At 42.9% G+C, this 27,828-nt stretch overlaps 1 protein-coding gene and 1 non-coding gene across 2 annotated transcripts in view; one reads left to right on the top strand and one right to left on the bottom strand.

Moving 5' to 3' along the window:
- The window catches only part of NRXN3 (neurexin 3), a 1,831,517-nt gene that overhangs the window by 1,107,426 nt on the left and 696,263 nt on the right, over nt 1-27,828 (bottom strand).
- On the top strand, nt 18,956-19,093 carry LOC119934872. Its single transcript, XR_005453027.1, has one exon. It is a non-coding gene; the product is annotated as a small nucleolar RNA SNORA7 (small nucleolar RNA).

Below are 27,828 nucleotides of genomic sequence, written 5' to 3' on the forward strand. Positions count from 1 at the left end.
CTACTAATAATAATAATGGCATTTGTTAAGTGCTATTTGCCAGGCACCATACTAAGCGCTGGGGGGATACAAGCAAATTGGGTTGGACGTTTTCCCTGTCCCACTTGAGGCTCACAGTCTCAGTGCTTGGCACGTAGTAAGAATTTAAATACCGTTATTATTTTACAGATGAGGTAACTGGGGCACAGGGAAGTGAAGGGACTTGCCCAACATCATATAACAAAGAAGCGGCAAAGGCAAAACTGGGATTAGAACCCATGACCTTCAGAATATCAGGCCCGTGCTCTATCCACTATGCCATATTGCTTCTACAGCTTACAGTCTAGAGTAAGCTCATTGTGAGCAAGGAATGTGTCTTTTATATTGTTGCACTGTACTTTTCCAAGTGCTTAGTACAGTGCTTTGCACACAGTAAGAGCTCACTAAATACGATTGACTGATTGACTGACTAGTAGTGTATTTATTAAGTGCTGATCAAGGGCACAGCATTGTTTTAAGTGCTGAGAAAGAGTAACCAGTGGGAATCAGACATGAACTCTGCCCCTTGGGGAGCCCACGATCGAGAATGACCACTGTGGGCTGGCTAGTAGCTCAGACCATTTTTTTTTTTAAAAAAAGACATTTTTAATGGTATTTGTTAAGCAGTTACTGTGTGTCCAGCACTGTTCTAAACGCTGGGGTGAATACAAATTTATCGGTTGGAAGAGTCCCTGTCCCATGTATGGCTCACTATCTAAATTGGAAGGAGGAAGATTAAATCCTCATTTTACAGATGAATTAACTGATATACAGAGGCATTAAATGACTTGCCCAAGATCCCACAGCATGCAATTGGCAGAGCTGGAATTAGAACCCAGAACTCTTGTCCTCTGTTAGTGCTGTTATGATACACAGGCTTCCTTTCATTCAATTTGCCTCATGAAAACTTGATCCCTGGTGGCCAAGCTCAAGACTTCCTGGAGGCATCCATTCTAATCTCTTTATCCTGAGGGTGCACATTCAATAAGGTTGATTTCATCCCACTTCAGTGGGATGAAAGGGAGGGTTTCCCCGTAGTTGAAGGACCAGATGCTATGTGAAACCGAGAGCCAAATTCGCCCCCATGAAATAGTCATCTCATGAGAAAACCTGCATTTGATTCTAGGTGCTAAATTGGAAGGAACACTTTAGGAAGGAAACAACTTGGAGAAGATAATGATATTTATTATTCCTTGCAAGAATAATTTCTGCTGTACTCCGTCACACCAAGAGGGTCAGACTATAGAGGAGGACCAAGATAGAGAAGGAATGACATGTGAGGCAGCATGGCCTACTGGAGAGAGCACAGGCCTGGGAATCAGAAGGACTCAGGATCTAATTCCCCCATGCCACTTTGTCTGCTGTGTGACCTTGGGCAAATCACTTTACTTTTCTGTGCCTCTGTAAAATGGGGATTAAGACTGTGAGCTCTAGGCAGGACAGGGATGGTATCCAAACCAATTACCTTGTATCTACTCCAGCACTTAGTTCAGTGCCTGGCATATGGTAACTGCTTAACAAATACCACACATTATCATTACTATTATTTTAAGGATTCAATAAACTGAGACACAAAAATGGAGAGACTGTCATCTCCACCTTCCCCCTCCTCCCCCTGAGAAATGAGAAGGAAGGGAGAAGGAAATAAAATGTGAAGACACAGTTGTACAAGAAAACAGCGGTTCCACAACTGGAGTTCTGATCAATCACATCCCTTGTGTGGGAGTATGACCTACCTCCAGCACCCTGGGAGACGATATAGCCCAGTGCACTTCTTCCCCTTGCAGTACCAGCTTGTTTCACATATTTCTGCAGAGAACCATAGCAGAGTGCATAAATTCCATCAGGAGAAGCAGTATGTATAGTTATCACCATCTTTACCTGGCTATTTTTAGGAACCATCTCCTTCGCGGCTCTCAATTTCCTTGCCCCCTTGCCTGCTAACCTCACACTCTAGGATGGACCGATCAATGAAAAAAAATCAGACAGCCTAATGGATTCAGAAAAAGACTGTCATAGGTTTGCTACAGTACACATAGAGGGACCGGGGCGGATAAACCTATCAGCAATTTGCACACAGATGGGCAGGGTATGCTCAGTGCCAGCCCACAGGAGATTTTTTTTTAAAGAAAATCATCTCTGATCATGACTTCTTTTTAAAGAGCGACAGGGTTGATATATAACGTGCTCTTCTATATTTCCGAGTTGCCACTTTCCCATCCCAGCTCTGCGTACTGAAGAGCTGCCAGATACTGGGTTATATAAGAGAAGCAGCATGGCTTGGTGGAAAGAGTCAGGCTCTGGCTTTGGAGTCAGAGGTCATGGGTTCAAATCCCTGCTCCACCAATTGGCAGCTGTGTGACTTTGGGCAAGTCACAACTTCTCTGTGCCTCAGTTACCTCATCTGTAAAATGCGGATTAAGACTGTGAGCCCCCCGTGGGACAACCTGATCACCCTGTAACCTCCCCAGAGCTTAGAACAGTGCTTTGCACAGAGTAAGTGCTTAATAAATGCCATTATTATTATTATTTACTAAAGATAAGGAAGCATAAGTCTTGGGGTGCCAAACCAGGTAGGGTTAGATGGATCTGGCAATATTAGCCAGGGGATCTGGAAATGGACTTCATTCTCCATCATGGAGTCTTTCAAGATCAGCAGTCCAAGACTGATCTGGTGACAGATGTCAGCCTCCCGAAGAAGCAGAAGAACCAACCAAGAGCATAAACCCAGGAAAAACACACAAATACCCCTTTCCTGCCACGGGGAGCATGGTCTAGTGGAAATAACATGTGCCTGGGAGTCAGGGGACCTGGGTTCTAATACTAGCTCAGACAAATGCTTGTTGTATGACCTTGGGCGAGTCACCACTTCCCTGCACCTCAGTTCTCCTCTTGTCTCTCCTACTTAGACTGGATGCCCCACGCGGGATAGGGAATTAGTCCAACCTAATTAACCTGTATCTACCCTAGCACTTAGAACAGTGTTTGACACAGAAAAAGTGTTTAACAAACACCATAAAAAAAGCCTCCCTGTTCCTTCACCGTAGTACCCAACAGCTATGTGCATTGCAAATCAAATGAATCCCTTTCAAATGAAAGTTGTTTTGTCAGACTCCTAAGTACAATATGCCTCAGGTTGAAAAGCCTTCTTCAAACAAATGTCAGTCCCGCTATCACGGTACGATCAGTCCAAACTCATTGTCCTATTTTTTTCAATTTTCATGTATTTTACTTCAGTCTCTGGTTTCTCTCTCTATTCCTCTCCCCATTCATCAATCAACTCACACCAGTGACTCCTCAGCATCTTAGTTCGAGTGAGGATCACCTTCTCTGAACCTTCATCCTCCTGAAATGTTGACTCAACAACTCACATTCTGATTCTCCAACCAATTTCATATGTTTAATGACTGTGGTGTTTGTTAAGCACTTACTATATGCCAAGCACTGTTCTACACACTGGGGCAGACAAGAGATAAACAGGTCAGACAGTCCCTATCCTTCAGCAAGCAAGTCTAAATAGAAGGAAAAGCAATTGGTCAATCAATCAATCCATCATATTTGTTGAGCACTTACTGTGTACAAAGCACTGTACTAAGTGCTTGGGAGGTGTACACTTAGAGTTGGTAACACAGTAGGTATTTAATCACCATTTAACAGAAGAGGAAACAGAGAAGATAGGTGACTTGCCCAGGTCAAACAATAGTCAAGTGGCAAAGTCAGTTTTAGAACCTAGTCTGATGCTCATTCCACTGGGCCACCACTGTTTTTCTATTTTCACAACAGGTTTCTTCCCCTTCACACCAACCCTATTAGTCTACCTTGATCATGTGAAAATGAAGAATTCCCAGAAAGGAAGAACATGGGAAGGGGATTTTAGTCTCCTTGTCAACAGTGTGTCCTAATGGAAAGCACAGAGGCTGGGGAGAAGACCTGGGTTCTAAACCTGGCTCTGCCACTGGTCTGCTGTGTGACAGAGAGCAACTTTTCTGTGCCTCAGTTCCCTCACCTGCAGAATGGGGATACAATACCTGTTCTCCCTTCTACTTAGAGTGTGAGCCGCATGTGGGGCCTGATTTTTTTATATCTACCCCGGTGTTTAGAACAATGCTTGGCACATAGTAAGCACTTAATAACACAATTATTATTATTAGTGATGAAATTAGATTTTGTTTCACTCTATATCTTCTAACTCAAAGAACACAAGTGAATTTCTAAGCCATATTTCCTGGCTCATCCAGAAGCCATGATGATACCCCAAATAAGAAAATCCAAGTATGAAAATAAAACCAAACTCTGAAAATCACTGATTCTGACTACAAAAGCACTTAGAAGGGATAAAGTTCCAAGCTAAAGTAAATAATTCGAGAAATATAAACTGCAGGTGGTGGGTGATGGGTGGGCAGCGCACATGATATCTGGGTATGGTGTCCTGGAACCTGGTGCTTTCACCTGAAAGGAAATGGGAACACCAGCTTTTGTTATGAAAGAGACTTCATTTCATTTCTGTTCTTTCACAAAATTCAGTACCCTCTGCTGAAATTGAGACATGGATAGACATCCCTTCATGTTGATCCCTAAAGCCTTCCTGGGTCAAAAGCTTCCAAAATAATTATTTTTCATAGATTTCCCCCTAGAGCTGTGGGTTTTGGGGTGGCGTTCACACATAACACTTTAGCTTTGACAACAGCAGCCATACTGTCATGAAGTGACCTTATACTTCTGATGAATGTTTGCCTAGTCGCTGTCAAAGCCTGGGTCTGTTGATGGTCAGATTCTTTTGTGAGGTTTATAGGAAACACAGAGAGGTAACAAATACCATAAAACAAACAAACAGATACTGGTATTGCTCTGTAACCCTTTCCTGCATCTGATGTTTAACATAGGTCACAATCAGCCATGCCACTTTTTAGACTAAAGCCTGAGGGCATGGTTGACTGTGTAATTGAATTTTACTTGCCTTGGGTCTTGCCAGCAATGAAAATAGTGATAATGTTGGTGTCCACAGCACTTTCTCAGTGTTACAAGTATTTTGAATAAAAGCCAAGCAGATGTAAATCTCCCTACTTGTTTGTAGATAACAGCACTGCATCATCTGTGCTTGCCAACAGACTGTAAGCTCTGCCTGCCTGCATCACTACACCTGCAGGCAATATTTCTACCAACCCTACTGTATTGTTCATCAAAGGGGATGCCAGAAGCAGCATGGTGCAATAATAATAATCATAATGGTATTTGTTAAGTGCTTACTATGTGCAAAGCACTACTCTAAGCACTGGGGGGATACAAGGTGATCATGTTGTCCCACGGGGGGCTCACAGTCTTAATCCCCATTTTACAGATGAGAACTGAAGCACAGAGATGTTAAATGACTTGTCCAAAGTCACACAGCTGACAACTGGTGGAGCCAGGATTTGAACCCATGACCTCTGACTCCAAAGCCTGGGCTCTTTCCACTGAGCCACGCTGCTTCTCTAGCATAGTGGATAGAGCTCAGGCCTAGGAGTCAGATGATCATGGGTTCTAATTCCGGCTCCTCCACTTGTCTGCTGTGTGACTTTGGACAAGTCGCTTAACTTCTCGGGCCTCAGTCACCTCGTTTGTAAAAAATGGGGATTAAGAGTGTGAGTCTAAAGTGGGACGGGGACTTTGTACAGCCTGGTTAGCTTGTATCTACCCCAGCACTTAGAACAGTGCTTGGCACATAGTAAGAGCTTAACAAGTACTATAATTATTATTATTTATTACATCTCCCAGGTCTTAGTACAGTGGTCTGCACAAAGCAAGCAATCAATACATTTATTTATATTAATATTGTTATTAGTAGTAGTAGCAGCAGTAGTAGTAGTATGGTATTTGTTAAGCACTTACTATGTTCCAGTCACTGTTCTAAGCACTGGGATGAATTCAAGCAAATCAGATTGTACACAGTCTGTGTTCCACATGTGGCTCACAATCCTAATCACCATTTTACAGATGAGGGGACTTAGGCCCAGAAAAGTAAAGTGACTTGCCCAATGTCACACAACAGACTTGTGGCAGAGTTGTGAATAGAACCCAGATCCTCCTAACTCACAGGCCCATGCTCTAGCCACTAGGACACACTGCTTCCATCACAGTCCTGCCCCCGTTCCCCCCTCTAGAATGCAAGCTCATTGTGGGCAGGAAGCATGTCGACCAACTCTGCTGCACTGTACTCCCCCAAGGGCTTAGTATAGTGCTGCAGGGAGTAAGTGCTCAATAAATACCATTGATTGACTGATCAGATCTGGGAGCTCTACATGACTTCCCCACCAGCCCTATACAGATCACATCTCCTCCAAGTACCCTTCTCTATGGCATCTCTCTCAGCTCCCCACATTATTCCCCTCCCTACTACATCACAGCTTGAGTCCTCACCCCCAAATCACTTGGGCACTCACCCCTCTCCCCACAGCATTTATGAACCCACCTTTAAACTTGGCTGTAATTCATTTTAGTGTCTGTCTCCCTACTTGCGCTGTAAACTCCTTGAAGGCAGGGATCATGTCTACCAACTCTATTGCATTGTATTCTCCCAGAAGCTGGGTACAGTACTCTGCACAGAGGAAACACTCAATCAATGCCATGTGTGGATTGACTTTACAATCTTCAATACCTCAAACTACAGCTGTGGCTTGCTCAATAATGTAGTTATTGTGAATATCATATCTGCCATTGTGAGTAGAGTCTCTTTGCTTCACATGCCCAGGAAAAGGGTTTAACCAACAGAGCCAGGTAAGTTGACCACAGCTTCGCTCAGTCCTTCACTGAGCCCCTGCTGGGTGGGAGGGACTGTGTCCCACCCCCATGAAATGGGGACTCTCATCAGCCCCTGCTCCATCCCAGGAGCAGGTCCCCATTGAAAAGGTCCCCAGCATAACCACACCTGTGACTTCTGGGACTGTTGGTCTGAGCCATGAGGAACCTGAAATTCTGCTGCTGCTTTCATGTTTCTCATCGTCTTTTTCTATTGTATTTTTGTTTGCCTTTCCTCACATGTCCGTCTCCAATCACCCTTCTCTGCCCTCCTCATTCTTAGATCTTGAGCCCCATGGGGACCAAGGACCGCATGTCTTTACCTCACTCATCTGTTCTGCCAGAGAAGCAGCGTGGAAAGAGTAGGGGCTTGGGAGTCAGAGGTCATGGGTTCTAATCCCGGCTCCACCACATGTCTGTTGTGAGACCTTAGGCAAATCACTTAATTTATCTGAGCCTCAGTTACCTTATCTGTAAAGTGGGAATTAAGACTGTGAGCCTCACGTGGCACAACCTGATCACCTTGTATCCCCTCCAGGGCTTAGAACAGTGCTTTGCACATAGTAAGCGCTTAATAAATGCCTTTTTTCCCTTTTTCCAGCACATAGTACTTCGTTTGCAAACAGTAATCAATCAATAGTATTTATAGAATGCTTACTATGTGCAGAGCACTATACTAAGCACTTGGGATAGTATAATACAGTTCCCTGACTGTAACAAGCTTATAGTCTAGAGAGGCTTACAATCCAGAGTGATTAATACCTACTAGTATTACTAGTATGTCTTCATCTTCAAACGTAGTAGGTATGTCAAGTCAGTGTTGCTGCCAACTTTTCATGATCTCCATCTTGTTCGTAGTGTGAGTGGAGCAGCCAACACCCACTAGTGCTGCTGTCCCTGGGTGTGGAACAATATTGGCTTCAAAGCTCTCTATCACCTTATTCCTTCCTACCTCATCTCCCTTCTACACATCTACAGCCCAGCCTGCACATTCCGCTCCTCTGCTGCTAACCTCCTCACTGTGCCTCGTTCTCACCTGTCCTGCCATCGACCCATGGCCCATGTCCTACCTCTGGCCTGGAATGCCCTCCCTCCACACATCTGCCAAACTAGCTCTCTTCCTCCCTTCAAGGCCCTACTGAGAGCTCATCTCCTCCAGGAGGCCTTACCAGACTGAGCCCCCCTAATCCTCTGCTCCTCCTCCCCTTCCCATTGCCCCCACTCCCTCCCTCTGCCCTACTCCCTTCCCCTCCCCACAGCACTTGTGCATTTTTGTACATATTTATTATTCTATTTATTTTGTTATATTTTGTTATATATTTTGTTGTGCATATATCTATAATTCTATTTATTTTGATGGTATTGACACCTGTCCACTTGTTCTGTTTTGCTGCCCGTCTCCCCCACCTAGACTGTGAAGCCCATTTTTGGGTAGGGCCTGTCTCTATATGTTGCTGAATTGTACTTTCCCAGTGCTTAGTACAGGGCTCTGCACACAGTAAACACTCAATAAATATGATTGAATGAATGAATGAATGAATAAATGTACATACTTTCTTCAGGAATGAAATAGAAGTCTTTGAATCACTGTGGGTCTTTTTAGACTTTAGTCTCTTCAGTCAGTTTTCCACAACTTGGAAGACATATTGCTTAATTCAATCCTTGAGCATGAAACAAATTTCTATAGCTATCCCTTTTGTCAGGGTTAGTTGGAATCATATAGCACTATTATTATATGGGCAATGGTGTACCTACATTAATATATAATGATTATTATTACTGTGGCATTTGTTAAGAGCTTATGTTGCCAACTATGGTGCTAAGTGCAGAGATAGATAGAAGACAGTTAAATCAAACCCATTCCCTGTCCCACATGGGGCTCACAGAATAAGTGAGAATGGTATTTTAATGCCCATTTTACAGATGAGGAATGTGAGTCCCAAGAGGTTGAACAGTTACAGAGCAGTCAAGTGGTAGAGCTGGGATTAGAAACCTGGTCTTCTGATTCCCAACCCCATGCTCTTTCCTCTAGCTCCACTGCTTTTCAATGTTACTTTATTGGCATTAATTCTTTAGTCACAGTATCAGTCTGGACTAATATGGATATGTGGTATCAGTTAAATCAGACAGTGAGTCATTTATTGAGCACTTACTGTGTGCAGAATACTGTACTAAGAGCTTGGAAGAGTACAATATAACAATAAATAGATAATTTTCCTGGTGACCTCAGACTTCATGGCTAACTAGAAGAGGGTCACCCATTCATTGTTTACAACTATAACGCCCCTATGAAGAGAAATATAAATCTTTGCAGGTGTCAAATTCGTCCAGATGCTTGACATTGAGATACCCATATTCGATAACCTGAAGATACTTGCTTGCATGAATTGGGTGGTTGTCAAGCAATGGTTGCATAGGCAGGCAGGACCACCAAGGGCTGCCATTTTTATCTTTGCATTATTTGGGTCCTTATGCTGCAACATGACAGTCAGTGAGATGCCACTATTTAAACCATGTTCAGTACTTTCATCTGCAGTTAGTATAATTATGGGAAAACCTGTATTCTGTGTAGTTACAGCTGTTTTTCATGAATGGCTGACTCCATGTTAAATAAAAACACACCGCTAAGTGACAACACCTGGATTCTCAAAGGATCATCTTTTTGAAGTGAAGATGACTGGATAAAGAACTTGTCTCTAAATACCATAAGCACAACAAGCCCCTTCCCACTGAACTGCAACTGAACTGCCAGCGATCATTTGGCATATGGAACTTACAAAACAGAAACTACTTTCAAGTGCAATTTTACTAGAATACATGGAATTATTTTTATCTGGTCCATCAAACCAAAAAAGCCACTTGGGATTTTAAAAATCCCCATAGAAGAGGCTTATTTCTGGGTGGGTTTTTTTGTTTTTAATTTCTAATTTCAATCACCATTTCAGAACCAAGACAGCCATGTTGGAAAAAAGGAATATTGTTTGTGACATCAATAGAATAGGAGCCCAGTAAACCAGATAAAGAATAAGACTGGAGACCTTCAAGCAACTGTTCTATGTTAAAAACCATCCAAAAAAAAGAATTCATTTTTCAGACATTAAATTGGTTTTCTCTTGGCTGTAAACTGGATTATGATATTTCCTATAAAGAAAACCGTGCTGCCAGTATCATAAATCATATTGTTCTCCAGAGTCACAGAGCTTTAGCATGTCAACTTTAAGATATTTGAGGGCGAAACGAATTAAAGTGGTGTACACAATCTTAAAGATATCTGTTGAAATTCCCAGGATCCCATGACTCCCTTCCCAAATTTAACACTAATTATTTCAATCTCAAACAACTACCTTTCCATCTTCATCTCCCCATTAGTCTGTTTCCTGCACAATTCATGAATTGTTTAAGAGCTTTTACGACAAATTAAAAATAAAGTGATCAGATCCTCCTACTCCCATGTCAGTTGGAGTTTATTTCCCAGTCTCTGCTCCCTTCACATGTTAAAAGTTACTAAACCTGAAATCTTACTCAATTTAAGATTTGTGGGTGGGAATGTTAAATGTTTGCAGGAACTCTGTAATCCTCATTTGACAGCCACTGTGCATATCTAAAGTGCATCATCACCTTATTGTCACAGTGGCTGAGCGTGCCTTCAGCTCATCAAATAGCAATTCTCATGAATATTGCACTAGATGCAATTAAGTTCCATAAAACAAAACGATCCCTCTCTGGTAAATGCTGACAAATTCTGGAGAGTGATTCAAACAGCTTGCAGAAAAAAATCACTAGTAACTAGTATTTTTCTAAGAAAAAAAATATATAATTTTTTCATATAGACTTTGATCACTGCTACTTGCGCTGTTAAAGGATAGTTTCCCTGAGTCCCTTTGTGTACAGTAGGCTGTGGTGAACACAATGCATTTCTCATGGAAGGCTTGGCATGCCAATCTTCATAAACAAACCCCGCACATTCTATACTACATCATCGAGATCAACCTAGATTAAACAATGAACTAAAGCCAAAAAAATCACCAACCTGTACTGAAAATCTTAAGGAATACTGTAGCCAATATTTGAGGAGAGAACAAAATGTCCCACTCCAACACTTTGCATTTTGAAACTACACTTCAGCCAGAAGAGTATATGAAGATGTATATAATTAATCAATTCATCAATCAATGCTATTGAGGACTTAAATGTGTGCAGAGAACTGTACTAATCAATGGGGAAAGTACAATTCAATAGAGGTGGTAGACATAATCCCTGCCCACAGGAAGTTTATAGTCTACAGGAAAAATTAGGTTCCCAGACAGTTTTGAACCGGGGACCCTTTCAGATGGGAGAACGTGATAGCCACTACATTATGGAAACCGTCTCCCTATCTGGCTTCACAGAATTTCAGAAACTGCCACCAATGTAAGTAGAAAGCGTTTAATCTAGACCCCTGATGACCATATATTGTGGCTCAATGGAAAGAGCATGGGCTTTGGAGTCAGAGTTCATGGGTTCAAATCCTAGCTCCACCACTTGTCAGCTGTATGACTTTGGGCACGTCACTTCACTTCTCTGTGCCTCAGTTACCTCATCTGTAAAACGGGGATGAAGGATGTGAGCCCCACTTGGGACACCCTGATCACCTTGTAACCTCCAAAGCACTAGAACAGTGCTTTGCACATAGTAAGTGCTTAATAAATGCCATTATCATCATCATCATCAATCGTATTTATTGAGCGCTTACTATGTGCAGAGCACTGTACTAAGCGCTTGGGAAGTACAAATTGGCAACATATAGAGACAGTCCCTACCCAACAGTGGGCTCACAGTCTAAAAGGGGGAGACAGAGAACAAAACCAAACATACTAACAAAATAAAATAAATAGAATAGATATGTACAAATAAAATAAATAGAGTAAAAAATATGTACAAACGTATATGCATATATACAGGTGCTGTGGGGAAGGGAAGGAGGTAAGATGGGGGGATGGAGAGGGGGACGAGGAGGAGAGGAAGGAAGGGGCTCAGTCTGGGAAGGCCTCCTGGAGGAGGTGAGCTCTCAGCAGGGCCTTGAAGGGAGGAAGAGAGCTAGCTTGGCGGATGGGCAGAGGGAGGGCATTCCAGGCCCGGGGGATGATGTGGGCCGGGGGTCGATGGCGGGACAGGCGAGAGCGAGGTATGGTGAGGAGATCAGCGGTGGAGGAGCGGAGGGTGCGGACTGGGCTGTAGAAGGAGAGAAGGGAGGTGAGGTAGGAGGGGGCGAGGTGATGAAGAGCCTTGAAGCCCAGGGTGAGGAGTTTCTGCCTGATGCGCAGATTGATTGGTAGCCACTGGAGATTTTTGAGGAGGGGAGTGATATGCCCAGAGCGTTTCTGGACAAAGATAATCCGGGCAGCAGCATGAAGTATGGATTGAAGTGGAGAGAGACACGAGGATGGGAGATCAGAGAGAAGGCTGATGCAGTAGTCCAGACGAGATAGGATGAGAGCTTGAATGAGCAGGGTAGCGGTAGGGATGGAGAGGAAAGGGCGGATCTTGGCAATGTTGTGGAGCTGAGACCGGCAGGTTTTGGTCACTGCTTGGATGTGAGGGGTGAATGAGAGAGCGGAGTCGAGGATGACACCAAGGTTGCGGCCTTGTGAGACGGGAAGGATGGTAGTGCCGTCAACAGAGATGGGAAAGTCAGGGAGAGGGCAAGGTTTGGGAGGGAAGACAAGGAGGTCAGTCTTCGACATGTTGAGCTTTAGGTGGTGGGCAGACATCCAAATGGAGATGTCCTGAAGGCAGGAGGAGATGAGAGCCTGGAGAGAGGGGGAGAGAGCAGGGGCAGAGATGTAGATCTGGGTGTCATCAGCGTAGAGATGATAGTTGAAGCCGTGGGAACGAATGAGGTCACCAAGGGAGTGCGTGTATATCGAGAACAGAAGGGGACCAAGCACTGAACCTTGGGGAACCCCCACAGTGAGAGAATGGGAGGGGGAGGAAGAGCCTGCAAAAGAGACTGAGAAAGAACGACCGGAGAGGTAAGAGGAGAACCAGGAGAGGACGGAGTCTGTGAAGCCAAGGTCAGATAGCGTGTTGAGAAGAAGGGGATGGTCCACAGTGTCAAAGGCAGCTGAGAGGTCGAGGAGGATTAGGACAGAGTAGGAGCCGTTGGATTTGGCAAGCAGGAGGTCATTGGTGACCTTTGAGAGGGCAGTTTCCGTGGAATGTAGGGGACGGAAGCCAGACTGGAGGGGGTCGAGGAGAGAGTTGTTGTTGAGGAATTCTAGGCAGCGAGTGTAGACAACTCGTTCAAGGAGTTTGGAAAGGAATGGTAGGAGGGATATTGGACGATAACTAGCAGGTGAGGTGGGGTCAAGAGAGGGTTTTTTTAGGATGGGAGAGACATGGGCATGTTTGAAGGCAGAGGGGAAGGAACCAGTAGAGAGTGAGCAGTTGAAGATGGAAGTTAAGGAGGGGAGAAGGGATGGAGCGAGAGATTTCATGAGATGAGAGGGAATGGGGTCAGAAGCACAGGTGGCCGGAGTAGCACTTGAGAGGAGGGAGGAGAGCTCCTCTGAGGACACTGCTGGGAAGGATGGGAGAGTAGCAGAGAGTGTTGAGAGCCGGGGGGATGGAGAAAGGGGGGAAGAGACTTTGGGGAGGTCGGACCTGATGGATTGAATTTTGTTAATGAAGTAGGAGGCCAGATCGTTGGGGGTGAGGGAAAGAGGAGGGGGAGGAATCGGGGGCCTGAGAAGGGAGTTGAGTGTATGGAAGAGCTGGCGGGGGTGATGGGCATGGGTGTCAATAAGGGAGGAGAAATAGTTTTGTCTGGCAGAGGAGAGGGCTGAGTTAAGGCAGGAAAGGATAAACTTGAAGTGAACGAGGTTGGCATGGTGTTTAGACTTTCGCCAGCAGCGTTCGGCAGCTCGAGCGTAAGAGCGAAGGAGGCGGACAGTGGCAGTGATCCAGGGCTGTGGGTTAGTGGTGCAAGAGCGGCAAAGGGAAAGGGGAGCGAGTGAGTCTAGCTGAGTAGAAAGGGTAGAGTTGAGAGCAGTAACCTGATCATCAAGACTGGGTAGAAAGGAGAGGGCGGCGAGGTGGGGTGTGAGGCGCTCCATTATTATTATATTATTAATAAAATAATATTAATAATAATATTAATATCAATAATTAATAATATTATTAGATAATAATATTAATATTGATGTTATAATTAATATTTTATTATATTTAATAATTATTATCGTTATTATTATATATTTCTTGTCTTATCTAAAACTACCTAAGAACATACTGTACTTCATTGAGCCCAACTGAAGCAATGCAATCAAACATCACCGCCTATACAGTTTCTCTTTTAAGTGAAGACACTATAATCAACTCCCCTGAGCCAGTCTCAATTCTGTAACCACTATTTCTTCAAATTCTGCTTAATTGAGGGAAATAACTTGATTTTGAGTCAAATTAACTCAACGCATATCATACAGATACAGTTAGTTCTCCTTGGATCAGTGTCTTTTCACAGGCAAAAACAAACAGTTCATTTAATATCTACACATTTCCAATTCTCAGATAATTCCAGAACCGGTCTCCCATCTCATCTAAATACCAACAGTGAAATCTGGACTTCACTTTTTGGTTGCTAAATCCAAGAAGTGACTTTGCAAGATATGTAACCCTCAGATGCCACAACAGCTATCCCTAGGTACAACCAAGAAATGGAATGTTCACAAAACTTGTCAATTAAATTTTAACAAAATTATTTCAGGTGAGTTTCCCCACATTTCATGCTATAGGAAATTGACTAGTGTTGTCCTCTTGGGAAAAAAAATGCATTAATGAAGCCAAGGGGCCATAATCAGCTTATGAAGGGATCAAATTAGATGTGTATGATCTTCAAGTGGAATCAAGTTGATACTATGTATGATATCAAGCAAAAACTCCTCACTCTCAGCTTCAATGCTCTCCATTACCTCACCCCCTCCTACCTCACCTCCCTTCTCTCATTCTACAGCCCAGCCCACACACTCCGCTCCTCTGCAGCTAACCTTCTCACTGTGCCTCATTGTCGCCTGTCCTGCCGTCGACCACTGGCCCACGTCCTTCCTCTGGCCTGGAATGCCCTCCCTCCGCACATCTGCCTAACTAGCTCTCTTTCTCCCTTCAAAGCCCTACTTAGAGCTCACCTCCTCCAGGAGGCCTTCCCGGACTGAACCCCCCCTTTTCCTCTCTTCCTCTTCCTCCCCTCCTCATCACCCTCCCTCCCTCCGCCCTACTCCCTTCCCCTCCCCACAACACTTGTATATATTTCTACATATTTATTACTCTATTTTATTTGTACATATTTACTATATTTATTCTATTAATGATGTGTATATAGCTATAATTCTATTTATTCTGATAGTATTGACACCTGTCTACTTGTTTTGTTGTCTGCCTACCCCTTGTAGACTGTGAGCCCATTGTTGGGGAGGGACCGTCTCTATATGCTGCCGATTTGTACTTCCCAAGAGCTTTGTACAGTGTTCTGCACACAGTAAGCACTCAATATGACTGAATGAATGAATAAAATAAGACATGGTCACTGTCTCTCACTGGATTCCTAGTCTAAGAAGAAGGGAGGACTGGTATTTAATCCCCATTTTACAGACGAAGAGACTGAGGCACAGAGCAGTTAACTGACTTGCCCAAGGTCACACAACTGGTACATGATGGAGCAGGGATTAGAACCAAGTCCTTCTGACTCCTAGTCCTGGGCTCTTTCTACTAGGCCTTGCGGCTTCTCGACTCCTGAGTTACTCTCAGCCAGAATGCTTAAGTTGAGGTTTGAGGGAATTGGGAGAAGGATTTGAAGAGTGAAAGCTCTGCCTATTCCACCTGTCCTGTCTCCTTACTACAACAGAGGACTGTGGAAGGCAACAATCAATCATATTTATTGAGTGCTTATTGTGTGTAGATTATTGTACTGTGCTTAACAATGGCAGACAAGCCAGCTGATGAAGAGCGGACAGGAACTTGGTGTTTCTAAAGCAGAGGTTTCCTCAAGACTTTGAGCTTGAGAGACCTAACAGAAAACAGCACTACTTATTGCAAGTAGCAACTGCAACAGGATAAGAAGGGATCATCTTAATATCTTTGCGCAGTGAGGAAAGGACTGTTGACTGCACATCAGCCATCTCAAGCAAAATCACAGACACTGTCAATAATTACCTTTTGGTACCACCAAGTGGAAAATAAACAACATATCTCTCTGACAAACAGCTAGATGTTTCATTGTTAAAGACCGACAGTTATACATAAATGCTTTTGTAACTTAAGTTCCAAGCCAAAAGATAAAAAAGGAACTTAAACCACTTAAAGAACCTAATGATGGAACACTTGAAATACAAGTTTGGCACCCTGGCCAGGAAAGTATCAGATTGAATCGAACAGCATCAATAATCACTTAGGAGTTTACATGAGGCAGACTAACACAACAATGCTGAACACATTGCTCTGAGAGAATTCAGAAATGCTGTATCTCGAAGATAAAATGCTACGTCAAATCCAGTCTATTCCCTGAAAAGATGTTGTCATTTTCCTCCTATATTATTTTGAGTAACTGCTTGCCACGGGGTTGAGACAACATAGTGAGACAAATGGCACAGCACAACAGCCCTAATAGTGGTAAGCAAGTTCAATATGAAGATAGAGATACAACAATTGTGTTGTTCTCCTAAGCAGCAACTCACGTCACTTTTGCTTTCCTGCCAGACATTCAAGGGGCCAGATTTTCCAGCAGCCATTATATCCACTGCTAATACTTTACTTCACTGAGAGCACTTCACTAATTTTCTCCTATTCTTTTCTAAATACCCCATGGTATTTGTGGAAGAGGGATTCAACCAAAGTGCCCTACCTACCCTAGGTTTTTCCATTTAAGGAGAATTCCCATCCCTTCCATCATCCATGCCCCTGAATAAAATTCAGTTTAGGAGACAATGATGAGTACTGGCTCACCAATCAAAAAACACAGTATGGATCACTAAGTGTTCTAGAGGTACACAATAGACAATTATTTCTGAAATGCAGCTCTTTTCTCTCCCACTCCCTTAGAAGGGACTCTGGTGGCAACAGTAAATTAGCGTAATAATGTCTCCATTTTGTTTTCTGCCTACTAAGGATTCACCAGAGACCTGAGATGGTAATTTATCCCCTTGAATGCTGAAGATAATTAAAAATGTGCAAGTGGTTTGACCTCCCATTCATGATCACACACTAGCAGGAGAGGTTCCCGGGAAGGAGAAGCCTTTTTCATAATGAAGTATGCACAGGAACAGTTTAAAAGCACAGTCCCTCAGAGGGACCTGATTCTGATGGCCAAATTACTCTAAGAAGTCACCTGGGTCTTCTTTTATTCAAAATTCATAATTAAATCACATGGGGAACTTTGTGTTTTCCATTGTCAGCAAGTAGACGTTGGACTACTGAACCCTTTTGTCAAATCTTCAGAAAGAAAACAGCCTCTGACATTCAGGATTGGTCTGTGGCAACACTTCTGCTTCTGTTGAAAAAATAATTTGGGGGTAACTAGATCTATATCTAGACTATATAAATCCAATATATATATGTATATATATATATATATATATATATATGTATATGGAAAAAATACCATAGAGTCGCTATGGATTAGAAATGACTCAACTGCATCTAAGAAGATAGATAGATGTAAACCATCTATATATATAAACCAGATTCACGAGAATTAAAAACACAGAACAAAATTTCCAACATAACATTGACATTTGGAAAGTATAATTAACTTGAGTCTGGTGCTGACAAAAGGTCCAGCAAACCTGGAAATGATGATCACTTTATTCATTTCTCTTAAAGGGCACAGCACACTGAATTTCCTCTAAATCCCTACATTACCAGGGACACATCAAATATCTCTTCATGATGAAAATGTCATCTCAGGAGCCACCCAGTTCTTGACTTTTCTTCCAGCTCTAAACTACACTGAGCTGTTCACTTGCCTCCTGTAGTTGATTATTCCAATTCATCTACTAAGAATTATATATACTGCACTGCATTTCTCAACATTTTTAATCCCGCCTCCACCATTTATCTGCTGTGTGACCTTGGGCCAGTCACTTAACTTCTCGGTGCCTCAGTTACCTCATCTGCAAAATGGGGATTAAGACCATAAGCCCTATGTGAGACAAGGATTGTGTCCAACCAGATTAACTTGTATCTACCCCAATGCCTAGTATAGTGCCTGGCTTAACAAATGCCATGAAAACACCACTTGAAACACTTGTTGCCCTTCATCCTTGTCTTACATTTCTCTACTTTGGCTCTCCTGTGTGTTTTTTCTTTTTTTAAAAAAAACCCTTCCCAATTCATCCTCTATCTAAATTAACTTGTATACACAAACCATTCAGTCTATGAAAATCAGTAGGTGCTCCAGAGGGGGAAATTGTTTTCCTGAGGAGGGAAGTGTTAAGGATGTATGGAACATGGAAGCAGAGCCTTAAGTATGTAGGGGACACAGCTTCAAGTAAAGGCTGAGAACTGGTTAAGGTCTGATGCTTCAGGTAACGATAACAACACCCTTGTCTGCAGTGAACATTTCTACCAGTTCTGTTGTATTTGGACTCTTCCAATACAGTGCTCTGCAAACAGCGAGTGCTCAATTAAATACCGCTGACTGATTGATTTGTTGAGCACCTTGATTTTTTTTTTCCAGAGGGCATTCACATCAATTATCTCATCTTATCTGTTGTGGTATTGCTGTTACTCTCACAGAAGAAACAAACAGGGAAAGCAAGTAACTTTCCTGAGGTCACACAGCAGCCTGGAGCAGAGGTGGGCCTGGAAGCCAACCAAGTCTCCTGACTCCTAGATTTGCAGCCTGGAACTCCCTCCCCTTCAGATACATTGGGCCACAGCTCTCCCCATCTTCAAAGTCCTTCTGAAATCTCATCTCCTCCAGGAGACTTTCCCTGATCAATCCCAAATATCCCCCCTACTTCCATTTCTCATCTAAATATCCACAACTATCACAGCACTTTGGTGCATGTCTTACATGCACTATTACTTCATCCTATCATTAAATTATATACTTGTCTGCTCCCCTTCTAGAGTTTAAGCTCCCTGACAGCAGGGATCATGTATGATATTTCTACACACCCAAGGGCTTAATCCCCTCTCAGGGTCACACTTGAAGAGTTTCCAGTACTCTACCAGTCTTGACTAAGGGAGACAGAGTCAAGCAGAGGCATACCCATTCCATTCCTAGCTTGGGCAGCGGCTAGTAAGTGGAAGGCAATCTGCTACAAGTCAAAACTCACCAGTGCTGGACAGTAGCAGCAAAGGAGAGAATCAAGGGTGGAGATTCAAGTATACTGCATGGAAGGAGGCAACAGTAAACCACTTGCATATTTTTACCATGGAAACTCCATGGATACACTACCGGAAAGATTGCAGGTGGAGGTGGGGCGTTCTGGGAGAGATGGGTCCATGGGGTTGCTATGGGTCACAGACCACTCAACAGCATAAGACAAGTGCTTAATACAGTGCTTTGCACACAGTAGGCACCCAATAAACGCTGTGGACTAATTGTTCTGTGCACTAGATGCACCAGTTTCAGTAGCATCTCCTTTGTCTTACAACCACCCCAGAAGTTCCACTGAGGCTCAAAGTTTCCCAGCATCTCCTATAGGACACTGGCTCAAATTATCTTGTGACTATGACTTTAATTATATTTTCCTGTCTGCTTTAATCATTCCTCTTTTGAATCCCTTGGGATTTTGGGGAAAGTATCGTTTTGTTTACAGTTGTGATCGTTCTCCAACCTGCAGTTTAGGTTCTATTTTCAACCTCTCATGCTTTTCTTTTTTTTTTAAGTGCAAACGCACTCTATCCACCTACCACATTCTAAAGAGTAACTACTAAAGACTCCTAGGCTATGATTTAAGCCAATTTGCAGGTGTTCTGCTGTGAAAAAAAACTTGGGGGAAGGCAACACCTTCACTACAGGGACTCAGAAAATGGACATCAGAACTAAAATGGATTCCCATCTCCGGGAAGGAGCTTTCTGAGCTAAAAAAAATTGGTTGCTGGGCAGCAGTATCATCTCCTTGACATCCATCATCTATCACACTTATCCAATGTTGGGATAAGTCATATTTTTAAATGCAAACTTGTGTATCTCTAACTCTGATCTATCATTTTTCTTATATAAAGAATTCATATCAAGCAGGATGAGTTAACTAATTGGTATATTCAAAATCATCAATAATGATAAGGTAAGTAATCCCTACTACTCATGCTAAGTCTCTAGCCTTGATTTGTTCATTTTTCTTAGTTTTAGGACTCGTCAATATTTAGTGCTTGTTTTCTAAAATTACATAAGAGTAAGTTTAGTAGCCTATGGCTCCTCTTTCTCCATCTTCAACTTATCTCTCAAACCTCCTGCCTTTAGTACCTGTGGGCTTCAAGTATTTAGACAGCTCCCCTTTGCTGTCTGCTCTGTGCTAAGATCCTCATATTATGAGCCTTCTCCCTTCCCGGAAATGCTCAGGAAAAACAACTTTTTAATGGTACTTGCTAAGCATTTACTATCTATCAAAAACTGGTCAATGCACTGGGGTAGGTAGAAATTAATTAGGTTGGACACAGTCCCTGTCCTACATGGGGATCACAATCTAAATGAGAGAGAAGAGGAGAACTGGGGTACAGATAAATTAAGTGACTTGCCCAAGGTCACACAGCAAGCATTTGGCAGGGGAGGATTAGTGCCCAGGCCCTCTGAATCCCATGCCCAGGCTCTTTCCACTAGACCACACTGCTTTCAGCTGCTGTTGATGTCTATGCTAAGTAATGTTGGGTCAGGTTCTTGCAAAATGGTAATTTCCCTCCAGAGTTTGCACAGGAAACTTTGCTCTCTAATTGGGAAAGGTAATTTGCTCTTCAAGCCTCCTCCCCCTACCTCCCCTGCCCCACACATTATTGTGAGACTCATCTTGGGGAGTCCGAATCTGTGACAGCCAGCGGTCAGCTGTGTGAGCCTCCAAAATGTCACCATCAGGTAAGAATCAAGGACAGTGCTTTTCACAGAAAAAAAAAAACATGCACACATGAAGGTTTCTTTCAAGATCTACACCTCCAGTAGAGCACACGTGATATCAGGCTCTTGCAGAATGGGGACCTATCACACGGGTGAGGAAAGAAGGAGGGAGAGAATAATCTTCAATATTCAGCCTGTCACAAAATTCTTTCAGTTCTACCTCTGCAACATTTCTAGAATTAGCCTTCTTCTTCTTCATCCATGCTGCTACAATGCTGATAAAAACACTTATATTCTGGAAACCCAGATCATGTTTCTAAAAAAAAAAAACAAAGCCCAACAAACTTTCAGTCTTTCTCTCCCTACTTTCTGCAAAACCTCCAATAGTTGATCATCCATCTCTGCCTTTAAGACAACCATCAGCTCTTCCCAACATACCTTATCTCATAGTTGTCTTACTGTAACCCAGCTCACACACACCATGTTCCTTAGATTGTGAGTCCCCCAAAGAACAGGGACCATGTCTAATTCCTACTTGTGTTTTCTCTCCCACTGCTTAGTACAGTGCTCTGCAAACAGTAAGCACTAAATAAATACACCTGCTACTACCTCTTCTACTCTACTTACACCACACTACTCACTGGACCTTGACCTCATCTATCTCACCTCCACCCTCTGGGCTAGAACTCCTTCCCACTTCATATCTAACAAGCCATTGCTCTCTCCACCTTTAAATCCCTACTAAAATCACATTTCCTCCAAGAGGTCTTCCCTAAGTCCCCGTTTTCCCTACTTGCCCTCCCTTCTGCATCACCTATGCACTTGGACCTGTACCCCTAAACACTCAATATTCACCCCACCCTCAGCCACCAGAACTTATGTAAATATTCTTATTCTCTCCCATTTCCCCTTTCTGTATTTTAATGTCTGTCACCCTCTAGACTGTAAACTCCTTGCAGGCAGGGACTGTGCCCACTAAATCTATTACAATGTACTCTTCCAACTACTTAGTACAGTGCTCTGCACTAGAAGCACTCAAACACCGATTGACTCCCTCGGGCTGATGTGATGTAGGGGTAAACTGAAATCGGAATCTGAGAGAGGCTGTCTTTAGAGGCTGGGTCTGCCTCCTTGCAGGGTCTACACCAGGACAGGTTTTGGGGAGAGACTGAAATCTGCTAGACTAAACGATCTCTGATGCCCTTCTAGTCTCTAAAAACCTCTATGGCATTCCCAGCATAGCAGTTGCCTCCCAGAGGTCCTCCTGAAAAGAGCTAACAAGGATCCAAATCAGGCTCCCTAAGACTCCAGGAACTTCTCAGAGATTCATTCATTCATTCAATCATATTTATTGAGTGCTTACTGTGTGCAGAGCACTGTACTAAGCACTTGGGAAGTACAAGTTGGCAACAGAGATGGTCCCTACCCAACAGTGGCCTCAAAGTCTAGAAGGGGGAGACAGAGAACAAAACATATTAACAAAATAAAATAAATAGAATAAATATGTACAAATAAAATAGAGTAATAAATATTAAGAGCTTACTATGAGCCAAGCACTATGGTGGATACAAGCGAATCAGGTTGGACACAGGCTGTCATTCATTGAATCGCATTTATTGAGTGCTTACTGCGTGCAGAGCACTGGACTAAGCGCTTGGGAAGTACAAGTCGGCAACATATAGAGATGGTCCCTACCCGACGACAGGCTCACAGTCTAGAAGGGGGAGACAGACAACAAAACAAAACATGTAGACAGGTGTCATAATCGTCCCATGTGGGGCTCACAGTCTCAACCCCCACTTTACAAGATGAGGCAACTGAGGCAGAGAAGTGACTTGCCTAAGGTCACACAGCAGACAAGAGTGACCTTGGGCGTTAACTCCCTAACCTAGGCTCCTTCCACTAGGTCACGCAGACTGTTTAAACTATGAGCTCCTTGTGGGCAGGGAACACTTCTATCAACTCAACTGTATCGTTCCATCCCAGACACCTAGTCCTAGTTACCCGGTAAATACTCCAGTTCCATCAGCCAATTCCATTGCCTGATTGATTCCAGTTCCGAGCAGAACAATTCCCATTTCCACAGAGATGATTTACTCACCCTGTCCTCCCCTACCTTGCCATTCCTACTACACCTGAACCCACATAATAATAATGATAAGGTAATAATAATAGCTGTGGTATTTATGAAACACTTATTATGTACCAAACACTGTACTAGGCATTGGGGTAGATACAAGATAATCAGGACCAAGATGGAGTCTACAGTTTAAGTAGGGAGGGAGAACAGTTACTGAATCCCCATTCTGCAGATAAGGGAACTGAGGCACAGAGAAGGTAAGTGATTTGCCTAAGGTCACAAAGCAGACAAGGGGCAGAGGCGAGATTAGAATCTAAGGCTCGTGCTCTTTCCACTAGGCCATGCTGCTAATGGAAAGAGCAGATACTTTGCTCCTCTAACACGAACCTGCTCACTGTACGTCACTCTTGCCTATGCAGCCTCTGACGCCTTGCCCACAACTTCCCTCTGGTCTGTAACTCCCTTCTTCATCATATCTAACAGAGCACCAATCTTTCCACCTTCAAAGTCCTATCAAAGTCACATCCAAGAGGCCTTTTATGATTAAGTCCTCAATTCTCCCATCCTATTCACCCTCCTTTCTGCATCACTTTAGCACTTCAGTCTGAATCCCTTAATCAATCCATGGTATTTACTGAACACTTACTGTTTGCAGAATATTCTACTAAATGCTTGACCCTTAAGCACTTTGGTACCCACTCAACCCTAAGCCCCACAGCACTTATGCACCTATTTTTGTACTCTTTCACTTCTCTCTGTAATTTATTTTAATGCCAGTAGCCCCTCTAGACTATTAGCCCCTTGAGGGCAGATATCATGTCTACTACTATGTTACCTCCCTGATTTCCTACTACAACCCAGTCCACACACTTCACTCCTCTAATGACAACTCTTCTCACTATACCTCAACCTTGTCTTGTCTATTTCATTGCCAACATTTCACCCACATCCTGCCTCTGGCCTGGCATAATAGTTATGGTTCTTGTTAAGCACTTACTACATGCCAAGCACTGTACTAAGCACTGGGGTAGATATAAGCCAATCAGGTTAGCACAGTCCCTGTCCTACATGGGGCTTACACTCTAATCCTCAGTTACAGATGAGGTAACTGAGGCAAAGAGAAGTGAAGTGACATCCAAGGTCACACAGCAGACATGAGGACTCCCTCCCTGTTCAACTCTGACCATCACTCTCTCCACCTTCGAAGGTTTATAAAATCACATCTCCTCCAACAGGCCTTCCCCAACTAAATCCTCACTTCCCCTTCTTCCATTCCTTTCTGCATTGCCCTAGCACTTGGATTTGCTCCTTTTATTCGCCCCTCCCTCAGGCCCATAGCACTTATCTACATATCCATGATTTATTTATATCAATGTCCATCTCCCTCTCTAATAATAATAATAATAACAATGATGGCATTTGTTAAGTGCTTACTGTGTGTGAAGCACTGCTCTAGACTATAAGCGCCTCATGGGCAGGGAATGCACCTACTGACTCTGTTATATTGTAATAATAATAATAACAATAATGATGATTATGGCATTTGTTAAGCACTTACTATGTACCTAGCACTGTTCTAAGCACTGGGGTAGATACATGGTAATCAGGTTGTCCCACGTGGGGCTCACAGTCAATCTCCATTTTACAGAAGAGGTAACTGAGGCACAGAGAAGTTAAGCAGCTTGCCCGAGGTCACACAGTAGGCAACTGGCAAAGCCTGGATTAGAACCCATGTCCTCTTACTTCCAAGCCTGTGCTCTTTCCACTGAGCCACGCTGCTACTCTCTCAAGTGCTCATTACAGTGCTCTGCACAATAAAGCACTCAATAATAGATTCATTGATTACTCTATTGGATTGTACTCTCCAAATTGTTTAGAACTGTGCTTTTCACACAGTAAGCACTCAATAAATACCACTGACTGATGGACTATCTCTCCAGTGAAGTCCCAGAAGTGGCCTTTGAAGTTGGAGGGAAGAGGACAGTGATTGTTTGACTGCTTGATCCCATCATCTACTTTGTGTACTGGGTCTTTGTAGCCCCCAAAGAGTATCCTGCTGCCTCCCAGAAGGACACCCATCATCTTCTCTGGAGGGTTAACGAAAGCTATTCGGGTTGATAGCAAAGGTTGGCTAAAAATAGCCTTAGGATCTCCTTCAATTGCAACAGAAAAGAATCATACGAATCATTTCTTCAAGGGTGTTCCTCATTCTTCCTTTTGGAGACAGATTATTTGAAGAACACAGAAATGCACATTCAACAAGGTGTAAAATAATTTTTCAACAGAGTTATAAGGATTAAGCCTATAAGACAGGATGGAAATTGGCTTAGTGTCCAGTATTAATCACTCAAATTTGCCTTTACTTCATCCTCTGGTTTTCTGTCATATATCCATAGCTTGTTGAAAAACTGACCTGACATCTAAAGGACATTTCTAGAATACCTGGGAGGTCATTTATTTTTGACTTCAACTCTACCTTCTTTAGACAATATAATTGGACCGAAACAGAATTATGCCATATGTTCATGCCATCGGTACCAGGATATCCTTTTTTCTTCTTCAACTGGCATCTCCAACGTGCTTTCCTCATTTCTTCCAATTGAAGTTCAAACTTTTCACTTTCTGAAGCCCACAAAACAATGGCTCCACATAGAGCTTTCCTCATCTTCTCTTGGCTGGTTGCATTGACAATTTCCAGTGCCTTCACCTCTTTATCAACTCCATACCTGCTTCAGTGCAACCACCAGTAGTAGAAATACAGAATTTCAGGTCTTAGAGAGACCTTTGCTCTATTCTTTTTCCTCCATAGCATCACAGACACCTGGCTGCCTAGACCACCACCATCTCATGCCATCAACATACAGTGCTCCCTTTCCTCCTTTGAAAGAAAAGGAAAAAAAATGCGAAGGCTCCTATTCCGGAAACTATCTTCTCCACAATAGTAGTCCTGGCCTCTCCCTTGATCTGTTCTTTGCTAGTCATGCTTTTAGATATCTCCTCTCCATAGGAAAGGATTATTATACTGTGGTGTAATTTCCTCTATTATTCAATAGCATGAACACCTATGGTGTTACAGAATAATACCTTTCCCTCTTGCCTGTATGTCTTGATTTTTGTCTGCCTCCATTACTTTCTACATTATTTACGGCAACCACGAGGTCAGTGCTATTGATGGAGGGGAGAAGTGGGGAAACTGTTTGTGTATATACAGTAAAGTCATATTAAAAATACATACCACCTGATTTTCTGCAGAACTATAGTGCCTTTGTAGCATTTAATTCTTGAAAAGGCAATTATGAAAATCACAGTGAGACCTATTTGGCTGACTTTTAGTAAATCCTCAGTCAAAAACGTATAAGTGAAATTTCAGGCATTTAGCCAATAATTTGTCAAATAATTATGCCATTCCAGCCAGAAGCAATGTCTCCTAGACTCAAGTGCTACTTTTCAGAAAGTTTAAAATTTTGGGAACAAAATTAGAGTGATCACATTGAGAAGGAGGGAAAAGTAGAGTGACAATATGCAGGTCTTTCCATCATCACTGTGGGCCAATGTTTGTGTACTGTGCATTAGGTGCTTGCAATTGAACAGAGAGTTCTGCAAGTGTTCTGGTTGACATCATGGAAGCTACCCCTTTCCTGTTTGGAAACTAACTGGTGGCCCAACATGGACACTCCCCATTCTGCTAGCAATGCAAAATCCAGCTATTGTCTCGCCAGAAAATTCAGGATTTCATTGAAAAATTGAGATTTACAGAAGCCAAAACAGTAGTGTTGCCAAATGGAATGACTCCAGGCCTGGGAAGTCAGGACACCTGAGTTCTAATTCTGGTTTTGCCACCGGGCAGCTGTGTGACCTTGGACAGCTCACTTCAACTCTCTGTTCCTCAGTTTCCTGATTTGTAAAATAGAGATTAAATATATGACCTCCCTCCCCTGAGACTGTGAGACCCATGTGGACAGGGACTGTGCCTGATCTGATTAACTTGAGAGCATTTAACAAACGTGATAATTACCACTATTATTATTGTTATTATTAACAAAATGCAGTTTTTTAGAAACAGAAGAGCACTCAGTGAAGTTATACTGGCAGCAAATAGACCCCTTTATCATTTGTGTATTTATCTGCAGAACAATCATCAATACAAAACTCACACACCTACATCTTCTAATTGGAACATTTCCTCATATGAGTGTTCCATTGGGCTGATCTGAATCTGAGAGAAGGGCATAAAAATGGACAAACTGATTTAGCCAGAGCCAAGGAGGTCTTTTGAAATTCCGGCTACACAGACAAAACCTCCAATGTGGACTTCGGAAAACTTTCTGGTATGGAGGTGATTATGGATGCAAGTCTGTCCAGCTGAAAAATTGAGAAACAAGGAAATCAGATGAGGAGCTCAGGCTGGGAATACAGGTAAATTGGAAAAGACAGAAATCATTATATTGAATGGAATTGAATTGAAGTGGACTGGTCTGCAATATTGGCTTTGTGGGGCTTGTCCGGATCCCAGAGGTGACAGCTGGAATATAGAGTCACTTTTACTTGCAGAAATAGAAAATGTACATTTCCTTGAAGAGGAAGCAGAATATACATTAAAAAAGATAACATAATACTAGGTGTATGTATATGTGTGTGTCTGTGTGTGCATGTATGTGCAGGTCAGTTAGTGATTGTGTCCTGAAAATCCTTACCCTCATTGAAAGAGCAGAGCACTAATCCTGGCTTTGCCATTTGCTTGCTATGTGACCAAGCTACCTGACTTCTCTGTGCCTCAGTTGCCTCATCCACAGAATGGAGAGTAAAAATTTGTCCACCCTCTCTCAGACTATCAGCCCCACTTGTGGATAGAGACAGTCCATTGTATTTACCCTAGCATTTAGTACAGGGCTTGGCACATAGTAAGCATTTAACAAAGAGCAGAATC

This window comes from Tachyglossus aculeatus, chromosome 1 (assembly GCF_015852505.1).
Source record: "Tachyglossus aculeatus isolate mTacAcu1 chromosome 1, mTacAcu1.pri, whole genome shotgun sequence".
Lineage (NCBI taxonomy): Eukaryota > Metazoa > Chordata > Mammalia > Monotremata > Tachyglossidae > Tachyglossus > Tachyglossus aculeatus.